The sequence below is a fragment of the Mirounga leonina genome, unplaced genomic scaffold (genome assembly GCF_011800145.1).
Source record: "Mirounga leonina isolate KUSES-001 unplaced genomic scaffold, KU_Mleo_1.0 Mir_173, whole genome shotgun sequence".
NCBI classification, from domain to species: domain Eukaryota; kingdom Metazoa; phylum Chordata; class Mammalia; order Carnivora; family Phocidae; genus Mirounga; species Mirounga leonina.
The window spans coordinates 88,788,908-88,803,427 of record NW_023270447.1 but is presented as its reverse complement, the minus strand read 5'-3'; the positions used below and the strand labels follow the sequence as shown (position 1 = coordinate 88,803,427).

General features: G+C 51.0%; 1 protein-coding gene across 1 annotated transcript in view; it reads left to right on the top strand.

Moving 5' to 3' along the window:
* LOC118020052 (calmodulin-binding transcription activator 1) overlaps positions 1-14,520 on the top strand; it is a 642,738-nt gene that overhangs the window by 576,140 nt on the left and 52,078 nt on the right. The gene's annotated exons all lie outside the window — the stretch shown is intronic.

Here is a 14,520-nt window from a genome sequence, read left to right as displayed (position 1 = left end):
AAGAAAACCGGCAAACATAACCGAGTGTAGTGAGATCTGTTAGGGAGGAAGGCATGGGGCTTTGGGAGCACTTGTTGGGAGGGAGGGGTGGTCATCTATTCCTTGGAAAGTTCTGGAAAGAGTTGCTCTCCTGCATGGGATACAAACCCTTTGTAAGTTGGCCTCAGGATGCCTTCTCAGCTCATCGTCAGCCCTCGCTCTCCTCTGCATAATGCCCCACTCTGCTCTGCTACAATACTCAGATTTCCCCAAACGTACCATGCTATTTCCCACCTCTGGATCTTTGCACATGCTTTCCCTCTGATCCCTTGGGTCTTTTCCCTGTGGTCAGTTTAGAGGACCTCTACTCTATTGAAAACGTCTACTCTAAGCCCCCTCTGCTATAAAAGCCAATTCCCCACCTCGTCCCTTTTCCCCCACATGCAGGACACCTTCTTTTTACTTGGCTTTCCCATCACACTTTACTCCATTAGCAATTATTCTTTGTAGTCATTTATTCACTGACTGTTTGGTGCCAGGCACTGGGCCAAGTGCTAGAATCAAAACAAATGAACAAAACCAGAGGAGGTATCTGCGCTCAACCAGCTTACCGTCTAGTGGAGGAAAAATCAGACCTGACCTCCAAGCCTTCCCACAAACAAGAGCTTGGGGAGCTTGTAATGGCGGAACGACTCCTCAGGATGTCTGGAAGGAATTTCTTGAAGAAATGACCCTTGAGCTGAGCTCTGAGGAAGAAGTTAGCTCCAAGAAGAGGGCAGGCAAGAATATTCCAGGCAGAGGGAACAGCATGCACAGAAAGCTGTGTGGTGGGAGGGAGCCTCGTGGGTATAAGGGAGCACATGAAGGCTGGTGAGGTGGACAGGGAGGGGGGTGGATCAGACCAGAAAGGCTGGTAGGGTGCTCAAGGATAGGGCTGTGTGTGTTAGGCTAAGGAGAGCTGGCTTTGTCCCCAAGAAGAGGGCAGACACTGAGGGTTTGATAGGCAGTGACATGGCCAGGTGTGCATTTCAAGAAGGGCTCTTCTCTGCTGTTTGGAGAATGATGGAAGGAGGGTCAGAGTGGGTGATTGTAGACCAGTTAATCCTCCAGGCTGGAGATGATGCTGGACTTGGTGTCTCTGGAGAGAAGGAACAGAGTCAAGAGACATTTAGGAGGTGACATCAACATTAATTGTAGGTGGATTAGATATGGAAGTTCTGTGTCATTCACCCCAGAGAGGACTAGTCATGAGTTGGGCTGAATTTGAAGGGCCTTTGGGACATGATGTGAAAAATCAATAGTGAGTGAGTGGCTGTTGGCTCCAGAGCTCAGAGAAACACATGGGCAGGAGAGAGAAGTCTGTGACATGTCTGCATGGACGTCACATTGGATGAAATGGGCCAAGGGGTATGGATGAAATTGACAAAGGTGAGAATATAGCTGAATCCTGAAGCTAAGGACTTTTGTCTTAATTATCATCATGTCCCAAGAGACCGGGAACATAGTGGGTACTCAATAAATGTTTCTTCAAGGGATGAACAGATGGATGGATGGATGGATGGATGGATGGATGGATGGATGGATGGATGGATGGATGGAAAGATGGATGGGCAGATGGGTGGACTGATGGACAGCCAGTGGTGTTTTATGACCATCATCCTCACTGCTGACTGATCTTAGCTTTAGGCTGTAGCATCCCTGATGTCCTCCCTGATGTCAGAGCCAGGCTGGGGAGGCTGTCCAGAACTGACCAGGCGCCATCACCTCCCGAGAGGCACTCTGCTGGACCCAGGGCTTTACAAGTCAACTGTGCATGCCCCTGCCCCTGGGAGTTCACGGCCCAGGACACAAGGCAGACCAGACAACACAACTCCATAAAGGCAGGTTCTGAGGGTTATGGGAGCACGTGAGAGAGCCAGGGGTATCCCTCTGTGCCCCCATCAGGAAGGGAATGTGTTTGACAGGGTCTGATCCTGTATGAAAACTTTAATGTTTGTTCATAACAGTGCTCTTCACATGTAGAAAGAATGTGAGAGATTTAGCCAACTGTGAGGTCAGAGGGTGCCCAAGCCATACAAGACTCCCCTCACCTCTGATACAAACTGCAAGTTCTGGGTGCCTAAGACCATGCTCAGGTTCGATAACGCACTGAAAGGATTCAGAAAACCCACAAAAGCTGTTATACTCAGAGTCTGTTACGTCAAAAGGACACAGATTAAAACCAACCAAGGGAAGATGTGTAAAGGACAGAGACCAGGAGGCCACCCTGTAGAGTCATGGACAGTGTTGCTTGCCCAGCATCAATGTGGGACAGTGCTCATGGAGTATCACCGACCAAGGAAGCGCACAGGAGCCTCGGTGTCCAGAGCTTTTATTGGGGCTCTATTGCGTGAGCATGAGCCTTTGCCCACCTAGCTGATCTGTCTCTGGCCTCTCCAGAGTTGGCCAATACTGTGTGACCCAAAGCCCCCACCCTAAATCACATTGTTGGTCCTTTTAGTGTGGCCAACCCCACCCTATAAATACCCCCTGTGACCAGCCCTTACCTTAAATCATGTTGTTGGACAACCAGTGACCCGAGGCCTCCAGCCAAACAAAGACACTCCCATAAGGCATAACATTCCAAGGACTTAGAGGTCACCTCCCAAAGGCAAGGACAAAGGCCAGACTTCTTTTGGGGCAAGGCTAAATTTTTTATGAGCAGAGCAGCACCTCCTCCTTCTCTGTTCCCACCTGCCCTCACCTGCCTCCCCGACTCCTCACTGCAGCAGACCAATTTCTTTCTGTGTCTGTGTTGAGGGAGGAAATGTGTGTTTTCTGTTGTTTCTGTTGCTGTTGTTTTTTAAAAAGTGTTGCCCCCACACAGATCTTGTGTACTCTTCAGCAATTCTTTGGGGCCGAAGAACACATTTTATTAGGAAAAATGGCTTGTCTTCTGCCAGAGAGTATTGTCCAAAGCTCAAGATCTCCCAGGCAGAGATGCGAAAGTAGATTACAGATCAGTCCACTTAATGGTGAATTAAATAAGAAATTCTAGAAGCCATCAAAGATGGCTAAGCTTATTATTCTTTTTTTTTTAATTAATTAATTTATTTGACAGAGAGAGACACAGCGAGAGAGGGAACACAAGCAGAGGGAGTGGGAGAGGGAGAAGCAGGCCTCCCGCCGAGCAGGGAGCCCAATGTGGGGCTCGATCCCAGGACTCCAGGATCATGAACTGAGCCGAAGGCAGTCGCTCAACCAACTGAGCCACCCAGGCGCCCTAAGCTTATTATTCTAACACATTATCTCAATCAGGTCTTTAAACTACTCACCTGTGCCACAGCCTGTGATGCTCTGTAGATGAATCTACGTCCCAGCTCCATCCCACAGGCTGCACCCCTGGCTCTAGCAACGTTCTCCTCTCGCTGAAGTGTCCTCCTGATGGCTCCATTTGCTGCTGCAGGGTTATGAGCAGCTCCATTGGGAGCAGCCAGCCTCCTCCCTCCCGCCCTCTCTCCCCTTCTCCCTCCCCGAGGCTGGGGCTGGGAGCCTGGAGGAAGCCCCAGAACCAGTTACCCCTCTTCCCTCAGCTCTCCTCTTCCTTCTGCTGACGCCGGTGGGGATGGATCTGACCTTGCAAATGGTGACCAACTGGGTACAGATGGGGATCCCAGAGCCAGGATGGGGACCTCGGCAAGAGTATTCCTGTTCAGTAATTCGCCTCTAAGAGAAAGGGAAGACATAGACGCAGCATCCAGCCACCTTCTAGGATGTTAACAATTCAGTGTGATTCTTAAGACTCAAGGCTCTAATGTTATAAGCTCAGTGATGTTTAGTATGACATTGAAAGACCTGGCCTGGGCCACACGGGAGCTGCGAAAGCTCCACGGTGGAACTCCAACAGAGCAGGTCCTGCACAGAGGTGCTATGAGCCAACCCAGAACCACGGCAAACACAGCCCCACCAGGCTGGGGGCCCGATGCATTCAAAGCCCCCAATTCTCTGCAGCTTGGAAATGGCTAATGCATTCATCATGAGTCTTTGCACTCCTCACTTGAAAAGCAGCAGGAGAGAACAAGCTCCGAGCAGAAAGCAGATGTGCAGCAGGAAGTCTGACTTCAGGGCCTGATTGGGCTTAAAGACATCATTCCTCCCCTGACCTTCCCATGTTGGATACCCAGTAAGAAAGTGAGTGGGTGCTTGTCTTCGATTTCCCACATTACTTCTAAGTGAGTTGAAGCCGGGAGGATCGTTGGGTGGGGCTGCATTTCTTTCAGTGGTGCTCAGGGGGTTTCTCTTTGGAAATGGATGGATGGTGCCTCCCAGGCCTGTGGGTAGCAGAGCCATGCAAGGGACTGACCCAACTTACCGGTCCCAAAGAAGCCAGTGAGCTGCCGGCCTGCGTGGGGTTGTGGCCACACCACGAGTGTCCACAGCAGAAACGTGACCCAGGGTGTCAAAGAGAGATGATCTGGGGGTGGAGGTACACATAGGTGCGTGGCACATCCGTGCTTTGCCCTGGTCACGTTTTTTGTTTTTTTTTTCTCACGTTAGCCCCTAAGGGATCTAAAACTAATGTGTCGGTTCTGCTTCCCCGACACTCACAAGATGGGTGCCATTTAAAGTGTACTTGCGTCTAATTGTGCCTTCCCTTTTGACTGCTTTTTGTCTTCTTTTGGTAACGCAGAACATGACATGACATGACAGCATCCCCTGTACGATCGTGACCTCGATAATTATTATTCCTAGGCAGTAGCTGCTTGCTTCCTTAAAAGGGGAACTTTCTAGCTCTTGTTTTTACTGGTGCATGAGCCTCATGTTTGGGTAGGCAGCAACCATCAGGATGGAGATCTCAAAGTGGTTTCCACCATAAATACCCTGTATGGGTCTCTGGACTCAATTGTCGCCTCTAAGAGAACCCACTCTTTTCTCTTTAATCGGATTTCCATGTTAAAAAAGGATGGTGTCTATTGAGTGAGAAAGCACACCATGGCAGTTTTAATAAGTGCATTCTGAGTGTACCTTTCGGGTAAACAGCTCCAATCACAAGCGTGACTCCATTGGACAGAGGATGCGTGGCAGCCTCTTTTGAAGTCTTGCTGGGTTTTCCTGCCTCAAGGAGAAGCCAGCAGTGGTCCAGGGGGCACCTGTGGTGCTCTCTCAGACCCTAGGGACCCAGGCTTCCTCAGTTCCTTTCCAGAAGGATCCTGGGGGTTGGGGCCCTGATTTGGCCAGAGTGGCCTTGAAGGGGGAGACATAGCAGAGGCCCATGAATTCTGCCCATGAAGGTCTGTAAGCCCTTAGGCAGGCAAAGAGATGCATGGAAGTGTGTAGAAGAAAGAGCTTATATTCGCTCTCACAGCCATAACAAAATACCACAGACTGGGGGGGCTTAAATCACAGAATTTCATTCCCTCGAAGTTCTGGAGGCTGGGAGTCTGAGATCAGGTTCGGTTTCTTCTGAGGGCTCTCTCCTGGGCTTGCCAATGGCGACCCCCTCACTGCGTCCTCTCAGGATTGTTGCCATGTGCACTTCCATCCCTGGGGTCCCTCTGTAGGTCTAGATTTCCTCCTATTAAGAAAAGACACCAGTCACATTGGATGGATGGGGGCCCACCCTAACAGCCTCGTTTTAACATAATCCCTCTTTAAAGGCCCTGTCTGCAAATATACCGTCACGCTCTGAGATACTGAGAGTCAGGGCTTCAACACGTGAATTTGAGGCGGACATAATTCAGCCCAAAACAGAGTTATTCTCCCCAAACGGGAAGTCTTGCCCGAAGGGGATTTCATCACTGCCATGAGGGCTCTTCTAAGGCCCCAGACACACCCTCTGAGACCTCACGGGGGCCCGTCACTCAACACCAGGGCTTCTGCTAGAGTTTTCTGACTATCTTGGCCAAGGTGTGGACTGGTTACCTTGCTCTATTGTTTGGCTAAGACAAAGTGCCAAGTGCCTTTCGGGCACCAGGCTGTGAGCTTCACAAATATCTCACCCGAGTCCTTATGATGAGCTTGTGATGTAGCCACTATTTTCATCCCCATTTTACAGATGAGCACACCTAGGCCTAGAGAACAGACCCTTCCCAGAGTGTCTGAGCTGGAAAATAGGGGTGCCCAGGCCCTTCTGACTCCTGAGCAGAGCACTCACTGCTTGGATGCTCTGCCTTCTAGGGATTTTAGGCTTCTGGTTCAAACAAAGCCCAGGCCCAGACTGGCCCGAGTGGCCCAGCTTAGGGGGCCCACAGGCCAGACATGACCCTGGCTCTTTGAGGATGTCTGAGGTGTACCTCCAGCACCCATGGGAGGCCGTCGAGTTGACTGGCATGGCTTCAGGAAGAGTGCTTGGGGGAGGGAGGGGCAACAGCCCTGTCAGCCAAGCAGCTATGTCTGTCCTTGCCTGCTTGTTCCACCTGGTTGTACCTGTCCCTGTAGCTGTGCTTTTCTAGCCTCCTGTGAGGCTGAGCAGAGAAGCAGCTAAGAGCTCCAGCTCCAGAGTGGGGGGCCCATGGGGGCTCTGCTCCTCACTAGTGCACAGTCCAGGACAAGTTACACGAGACTGCTGCCTCGGTTTCCTCCTGTGTAAGCTGTGAGAATAGCAGCACCTACTTCCCAGGCTTGGTGTAAACATGGAAAGAATGGATGTGGGTAAGAAGCGCAGTTGGGGCTCAGTGATTGTTATTCTGATGACGATGATGACAGTGTCGATGACGACGACGACGATGACGATGATGATAATGATGGTGATGACGGTGACAATGACGATGATGATGACGATGATGATGAAGATGGTGACAGTGATGACGATGATGACAATGACGACGATAACAATGATGATGATGAGGACAGTGATGATGGTGACAGCAACAAAGACAATGATGAAGACGATGATGAAGACGGTGACAATGATGACAACGATGACAGTGACAATGATGATGATGACGATGATAATGATGGTGATGATGATGATGACAATGACAATGATGATGATGACAACAACAGTGACAGCAACAAAGACAATGATGACAATGATGAAGATGATGATGATGAAGATGGTGACAGTGATGACGATGATGACAATGACGATGACGATGATAGTGATGACGGCAGCTCCCACCCCAAGAGGAAGAGTCAATCTCTCCACTCCCCAGGTGGCATCTGCTCCCTGGCCTCTCATCACCCTGCAGAGTTACTGTGCTGCACCACTTTTTCCATAAGGACCATGTTGCCCAGAGACCTAGAACAGACGGGGCCTCTGGAGAAGTGAAAGGAGGTTAGCCTGGGTGGGGTGCATGTGCTAAGGGGTCTGGGTCCTCTGGTCCCAGTTCCTCCTGAATGACTGTGAAATAGAATTGGGGGAGAGGCTCTCCTCTCTCTCTGTGTGTGATTACTGGCCATGCCTAAGGCATCCAAGCCAGCTCCCTCACCCCGCTACCGTGTGCTCGGGAAGGCAAGCTCATTTTAACAGCAGAGGAAGTAAATCGTAGTGGGAAGGAGTCCACCATTCCAAAAGATCCTGAAGTTTATCACAAAGATAGTTCTAGTCCCCAAGCCCTCCCTAGGTGCCCAGCAGGCTCTGGGTTACTCACTTTACATTCATTATCCGATTTCATCCTCTCCATGTTTCCAGCAGATGTTTCCATCCCCATTTTACTGAAGAGGACCCTGAAGCTCAGAGGAGTCAGGTGACTTGTCCTATGGCACACAGCTAGGGATTCAGACTGAGGGCTGTCAGACACTAAAGCCCATTGGGTGCTTTATCACCACACACCACCCTCACAGAAAGACTGGCCATGTATTTCATCACCTGGCCTGCACATAGTATCGGTGGTGGGGGAGGGGGGTGCAGGGAGGCAACAGATGGACCTGTATAAGCCTCTGGGGAGAAGGAGTTGGTGTTTTCACCTAGCTTCTTTGGATTCTCTTTCTGCATTATGTCCTTTAAGAGAAATCCCCAAGTTCTCAGGCTGTGGCTAATGCATCTCCTCCACCTTCCAGATTAGGTCTGACAGCCTTCCCAGGCTGATACAAATCGTAGCATGGTTTGCCCTGGTAGCAAACACCTTTTCTCCCCACTGCCCCCTTTACCAGTGTCCCCCCTACAGTTATCTACTACTGCATAACAAACACCCCAAAGCTTAGTGGCTGAAAACAACAAGCATGCATTCGTTCTCTTGATGCTGTGGGTTGTTTGAGCTCATGCATGCAGCTACATCTGTAAGACTGGTCATTTCAAATCCAGAGTCCCTGCAGCTGAAGCACAAGGGGTGATTGCTGTATCAGGTCAGGTCATGCTGGACAATACCAGCACCCCATCTACACAGTCTTTGACCTCATTTTGCAAAATAAGAAACTGAGGCACGGGAAGAGAAAGGAGTTTCCCACACAAGTAGTTAGTGGTGGAGCTGGAACCAGAACCCAGGCTGCTGACCCCAGGCCTGGGCCCTTCCCCCTACCCCCAGTATCTCCCTCATATGGAAGGCTCAGGGGCCCTGATAAGGACATTTGCAGCTCAGGTGGAGGGATTTGAGGCTCTCTACAAAGCTTACCTTCATCCCGGTATCAGCCAACAATTGTGATGGAGAACCCCAACACACCAGGGAGTTCTTCAAAGGGAACCCTGAGCTGGCAAGGGGGCAAGCAGGAATTTGACAGACTCACAAGAAGCACAATTAGATATGACCCCTCTTCTGACCTCCTTTTGCTCCTGGATGTCACCATCCCTGACTCAGTGCTTCTGCTGCTGTGTCTGTCTCATCTCCTCAAGAGCAGTCACCTGGCAGGGCCTGTCCACCTGGATTCTCTACCCATGCATCCCACACCAGGCTGGACACAAGGGGCTTGGCGAATAAGGCTAGACAGACTGGCTCAGGATAGGCCATTAGGCCCCCTGACCTTGGTATTCCTTTTCCTATCCTTCAGTCTTCTTTACCAAAGTTAATCCACTGGTCCTTTTCTATATTTCATTCTTTTTCTCCTTATTGTATATGTGTTTTACAACTATATTGAGAAATGATTAACATACCATACCGTTTACCTGTTTCACGTGTACAATTCAAAGATTTTTAGTAGACTCACAGGGCTGTGCAGACATCACTATAGTCTAATTTTCTTTCTTTTTTTTTTTTTTTTTTAAGATTTATTTATTTGACACAGAGAGAGACAGCTAGAGAGGGAACACAAGCAGGGGGAGTGGAAGAGGGAGAAGCAGGCTCCCAGCCGAGCAGGGAGCCCAATGCGGGGCTCGATCCCAGGACCCCGGGACCACGACCCGAGCCGAAGGCAGACGCTCAATGACTGAGCCACCCAGGCGCCCCTGTAGTCTAATTTTCAAAAATTTTCATTCCCCCAAAAAGGAAGCCCATATCCATTAACGGTCATGCCCCCTTCTCCCCAGCACTCCCCCCCCACCAAGCCCAAGACAACTATTCATCTATTTTCAATCTCGATAATTTTGCCTATTCTGGACATTTCATATAAATGGAATCCTATAATATGTGGTCTTCTGTAGCTGGCTTCTTTCATTTAGCATGTCTTCAAGATCTATCCATATTATACCATGTGTTAGTTCTTCATTCCATTTTTATTGCTAAATGGGTGCCCATGTGTATGGACATATGTTTTCACTTCTCTTGGATATACCTAGGACTGGAATTGTGGGGTTGTAGGACAACTCTATGATTAACCTTTTGAGGAACTGCCAGGCTGTTTTCTAAAGCAGGTGCATTTTACATTCCCATCAACAGGGGATGAAGGTTTCAATTTCTCCACATCCTCACAAACACTTGCTATTGTCCATCTTGTTTATTATAGCATTTCCGGTGGGTGTGAAGTGGTATTTCATTGTGGTCTTGATTTTCATTTCCCCAATGCCTAATGATGTCGAGCATCCTTTCATATGCTATTGGCCATTTGTTTATCTTCTTTGGAGAAATATCTCTTCAGATCCTTTGCCCATTTTTTTTTTAAAGTAGGCTATTTTAAAAAATTATTTGTAATTATTCTTTTTATATTCTAGATACAAGTCCCTTATTACATACATGAATTGCAAATTTTCTCCCATTCAGTGAACTATCTTTTTCATTTTCTTGATGGAGTCCTTTGAAGTAAAGAAGTTTTAAACTTTGAGGAAGCCAAATTTATCTATGGGTTGCTTGTGCTTTTGATGTCAGATCTAAGAAGCCATTGCCAAATCCAAGGACATGAAGATTCACCTCTGTGTTTTCTTCTATGTGTTTTGTAGTTTTGGCTCTTACATTTAGGTCTTTGGTTCATTTTGAGTTCATTTTTATACATGGTGTGAGGTAGGGGTCCAACTTCATTTTTTTGCATGGGGATATCCAGTTGTCCAGCCTTATTTGTTGAAAAGACTCTTCCTCCTCCATTATTTCTTAGTACCTCAAAGATACACTGTATATGCATCTTGCACTTATTTTTAAATTGTCATTTAGTTGAGAAGACTCCTATTTGGTTATTTTTTTACTGGAAGTTGATATATTTAGAAACTGATTTGATTTCTTATTAGATAGAAGAGGCAAAGTTATGCTGCACTAACAAACAACCCAGTCTTAGTGCTTTATTCCTCACTTGTGCTCAAGTCCAACGTCAGTTTGTAGGGCGAGCTCTACCCTTCACAATTACTCAGAGACCTGCCCAGGTAGAGTCTACATCTTTACATAAACAGGCTTTCACAGTTGCCAGGGCTGGGGAAAAGAATGTGGTGGTTCTTAGAAATTTCCCAGACTGCCTTCTTAAACAAATGGTATCTAAAACGGTAGCAAGAGTTTTTAGGTTCTTGGAGAACTATCAGAGGGGCAGAATGAGCACAGGCTCAGAACCTAAAACCCTAGTCTGCCACTTACTACCTAGTCTGCCACTTACCTAGTCTGCCACTTACCATCTGTATGTCTTTAGGCAAAGACTTCTTAAAGCCTTTCTTTTTTTTTTTTTCCTGTATACAATATCCAACTTGCAGGAGAAATAATGGCAGTGTATGTGGGTATCTAGCAAAACAGCAGGCAGATAATGGGCATCCAACAAACAAGAAGTTCCCTTCTTCCTCATCTGCACCAGGATGCCCCTCTTTGGTTCATCATGAGACCCTCAGCAGAGGTTAGGGCTGGGATAAGGACTCACCATCCCTGCTTTAAGGGGCAAAGATTGCACTTGGTCTGGGTGCTGCCAAGTGATCACAGCACTGAGCAAAGTTTTCTTTTTCCCTATTTTTAAAAACAACCCAGGCATACTCAAAGTCCCATAAAAATCTAGTGTATTAATCCACCTTAAGCACATGCATGCCTTACCCTGTCATTTCCTAACCTGCTACAAAGAAACATGAATACCCATAAGGAAAGACAACCTGTGGGTACTTGGTTCTAGCATGCTGTCAGAGCTCTGAACTTGCTTCAGAAGCATCTAGCTTACCCCACCCAGCGCCATCTGACTTTCCATGAATGGGCCCAAAGAGGGCACTTGCTCTTGTGGCCTCCATCCTGAGACAGAGGTACAGTGGGGAATTAGAGTGGCAGATCTTCCAGGAGAGTAATGGGCCCAGCAGAGGAACAGAGAAGGGACTTTCCTACTGCAGAAATGTCACCTGAGGCTGCCTGAAAGGAGAGCTCCAGACTGCTGACCCCAATTCTATCACCAGGGCATAGCGAATGTGCTGAAACATCCATGACTACCTTTCTCAGGTGTCAGGTGGACACGGGGCTGCTGGAGGAAGGGTGAAGGGTCAGGATGTCCCTCCTCAGGCAGCTAGGATGTCCAGGTCTGAAACTCTGCCTTTTTAAAACAAACCCAAGGAAAAAACGTCTCTGCCTCCAAGACAGTGAAGAGTGGAGGCACCTTCTCTTTAGCAGGGGTCCAAATACTTGAACCTGGATCCTAATTATCCTGAGTTCACTAGCACTGTAGAGTAGAAAGACAGGCATTGCCCCTCATGATCCCACCTCTCCAGTTGTTCTCTGTTGCTCACAATCCACTCAGAGCAATTCAGCAACTCTTAGCCGAGGACTTACAGTGTGCCCGGCATTGTGTAAGGTGCCAGGATAAGTTAAGACTTTGTTCCTGTTCTCAAGGAGATTAGAGTTGTCTCAGTCTCAGCTAATAACAACCAGTTTTTTAAAGCACTTTTTATTAATGTACACTATACATATGGAAAAGTTCACATAGAATAAGTATGTGCAGCTCAGCTCAATGAGTTTTCACAAACTAAAACTAGTGGCCAGGTCAAGAATGGAACATTATCAGAAACCCAGAAGCCCTCCCCTCCCCTTTCCAGTCGCCACCCTAAGATACCCTGACTTCTAGTAGCAGCAGGAACCAATTTGTACTGAGTGTATCTTATGCACCAGACACCAGTATAAGCACATCTATTGGCTCATTTAATTCTCACCCATGGATATGAAGGCACGATGAGTGGGGCACGCAGCTAGCAAGTGGGAGAGTCTAACTCTGAACCCAGATGGTTTGTCTCCAGAGCCCTCCTCCTTGACTACTAACCCTTACATTTCCAGCCCTGGAAGCAATAGATGCCGCTCAGGAAGTGCTGCCATAGGAATGCATTAACGATGCTCCTGGATCAGTTCTGCTGGGGGTGAGGGGGCTGGAGACAGGCCTTAAGGAATGGATAGGGGTGCCCCTAGCCCATAAAGGGGAGCTGAGAAGCGGTTGGGAGAGCAGGGGTCCTGTGTGGCGAGAGCAGGGTGGACACAGGTGGGGGCGGGAACTGGAAGGGCTTGTTGGAGCAAGATTCTGAACAGCATCGGGTGTTGCGACTTCGTTGGGGCAGGGAGGGACTCGCTGCAGGCAAGAAGCCACGGTCAGCCCCCAGGAGTGCAACTGTGCTGGACCTGCTTGCTTCCCTGGCTCCGATGTGTGGCACAGAATGGGACCCAGCCTCGCCAGGAGCATCCTTGGCTTGGCCTCTAACCAATTATTCATTTTTGGTTGTACAGGCTTAAGAGCTGTGCAAAATGCTGTGGTTGTTTTCACGCGTGTTGGGGCAGGGTTAAAAAAAAAAAAAAAAGACTCCGTGCCCATCTTTTGAGATTCCTTTTAACCCAGATGGCAGGAAAGAGACATAATCAAGTTTAAAGATAATGGACAAGATGGAGGAAAAAAGGGAAGATAGCCTCCCGAAAAGTCCGCGTGGGTCAAGCCCTTTGTGTGTGCAAGGCCGTAGGTGGGTGTGGGGGCGGCAGCGATCGAATAGCAGCAGGGCTACAAATGACATAGGGAAAGGAGAAAGGGTGGTGGTGTCCACTTGGGACGCCTGGGAAGGCTGCTTGGACACAGTGAGCCTTGAGGGAGAGGTGTGATTTGGACTTAGGGCGGGAGGCGAGGCGAGAGGTTGTTATGCAGAAGTATCCAAGTGAGAAAGCCAAGCCGCAGCCAGAACTTTTGGACACCAGGGTTACACCCGAGGAGTGGGCGGAGGCCCGGGAACTCCAGCTAAGGAGGTGGGGCCCTGCGCCTCCGGCAAGGGAGTCTTAAACGCTCCCGAACTCCCAGGGGACTCGCCATTCACCGTCACGAGCCAGACATCCCCGGCCCCGCCCTGGCCGACGCCCGCGCACCTCTGCACCCAGTGCCCAGGACTTGCCCCGCGCCCTCGCGGCCCCAGCCGGCTCGCCGCGCCCCTCCTTCCCGCCCAGCCTTCCGCGCTCCCCCGCTTGCCGCGCAGCGCAGCGCCGGCTCCTCCCGCGGCTGCATTGCAGACGCCGCCGCCGCAGGGCGCGCCAGGGCCGCGCCGGGAGCCGAGCCCGGGTACGCGGGGGGCCCCTGGGCGCGGGTCTCCAGAGCGGACCCGACGGCGCCGCTGGGCCGGGAGTCGGCGGGTCCACACCGCGGGGTCTGGCAAGCGCGGTCCGAGCGCGCCCCGCCGCGCGGGCCCCCGGGGAAGCCTCTTGGGGCCGTGAGCCCGGGGGAACGGGCGCGGCCGTCGGGCTCCGGGCCGTCTCTGCCCTCGAGTGGCCCGCGGCCGGCCCTCTTGCGGGCCTCCGCGAATCTGGACGGGGAGCGGGCGGCGGCGTCGCGAGGGGCCCTGGCCTGCCCGGGCCTCGCGTGCGGGCGCCCGGGGCCGCGGGGCCGCGCTCCGCCCGCACCCTCCGGGCCCGGCCGCCGCCGTCCAGCGCGGCGCCGCGCGGCTCCGGCGCAGTTCCGGCGCAGTCCCCGCGCCGAGCGGCTCCGCGCCCCACACCTGCCTCTGCCCGGCTCCGGGTGACGTAGCGCCCTCCGATTGGCCCGTGCGGCCGGGAGGGCGGGGCCGAGGCCGGTGAGCTCACCGCTGCGCCCCGCCATTGGCCCGGGCGTCGCACTCGGGCTGTGGCGGGGAGAGAGCGGTACCCGGAGCCCGAGTCGTTCCAGCTGCGGCGTGTGGAGCTGAGCGGGTTGGGCCGGGCTGGGCTGTCGGGGCCGGGCCGGGCGGGGCCGCGCGGGAGAGGAGGAGGAACGCAGAGGCGGCTCGGCGCCAGCCCGACCGAGCGGTGGCCGTGCTCTCCGAGTCCCGAGTGAGTGTGCGTGTGGCCGAGGGGAGAGTCGGCCGGGCGCGTGCGG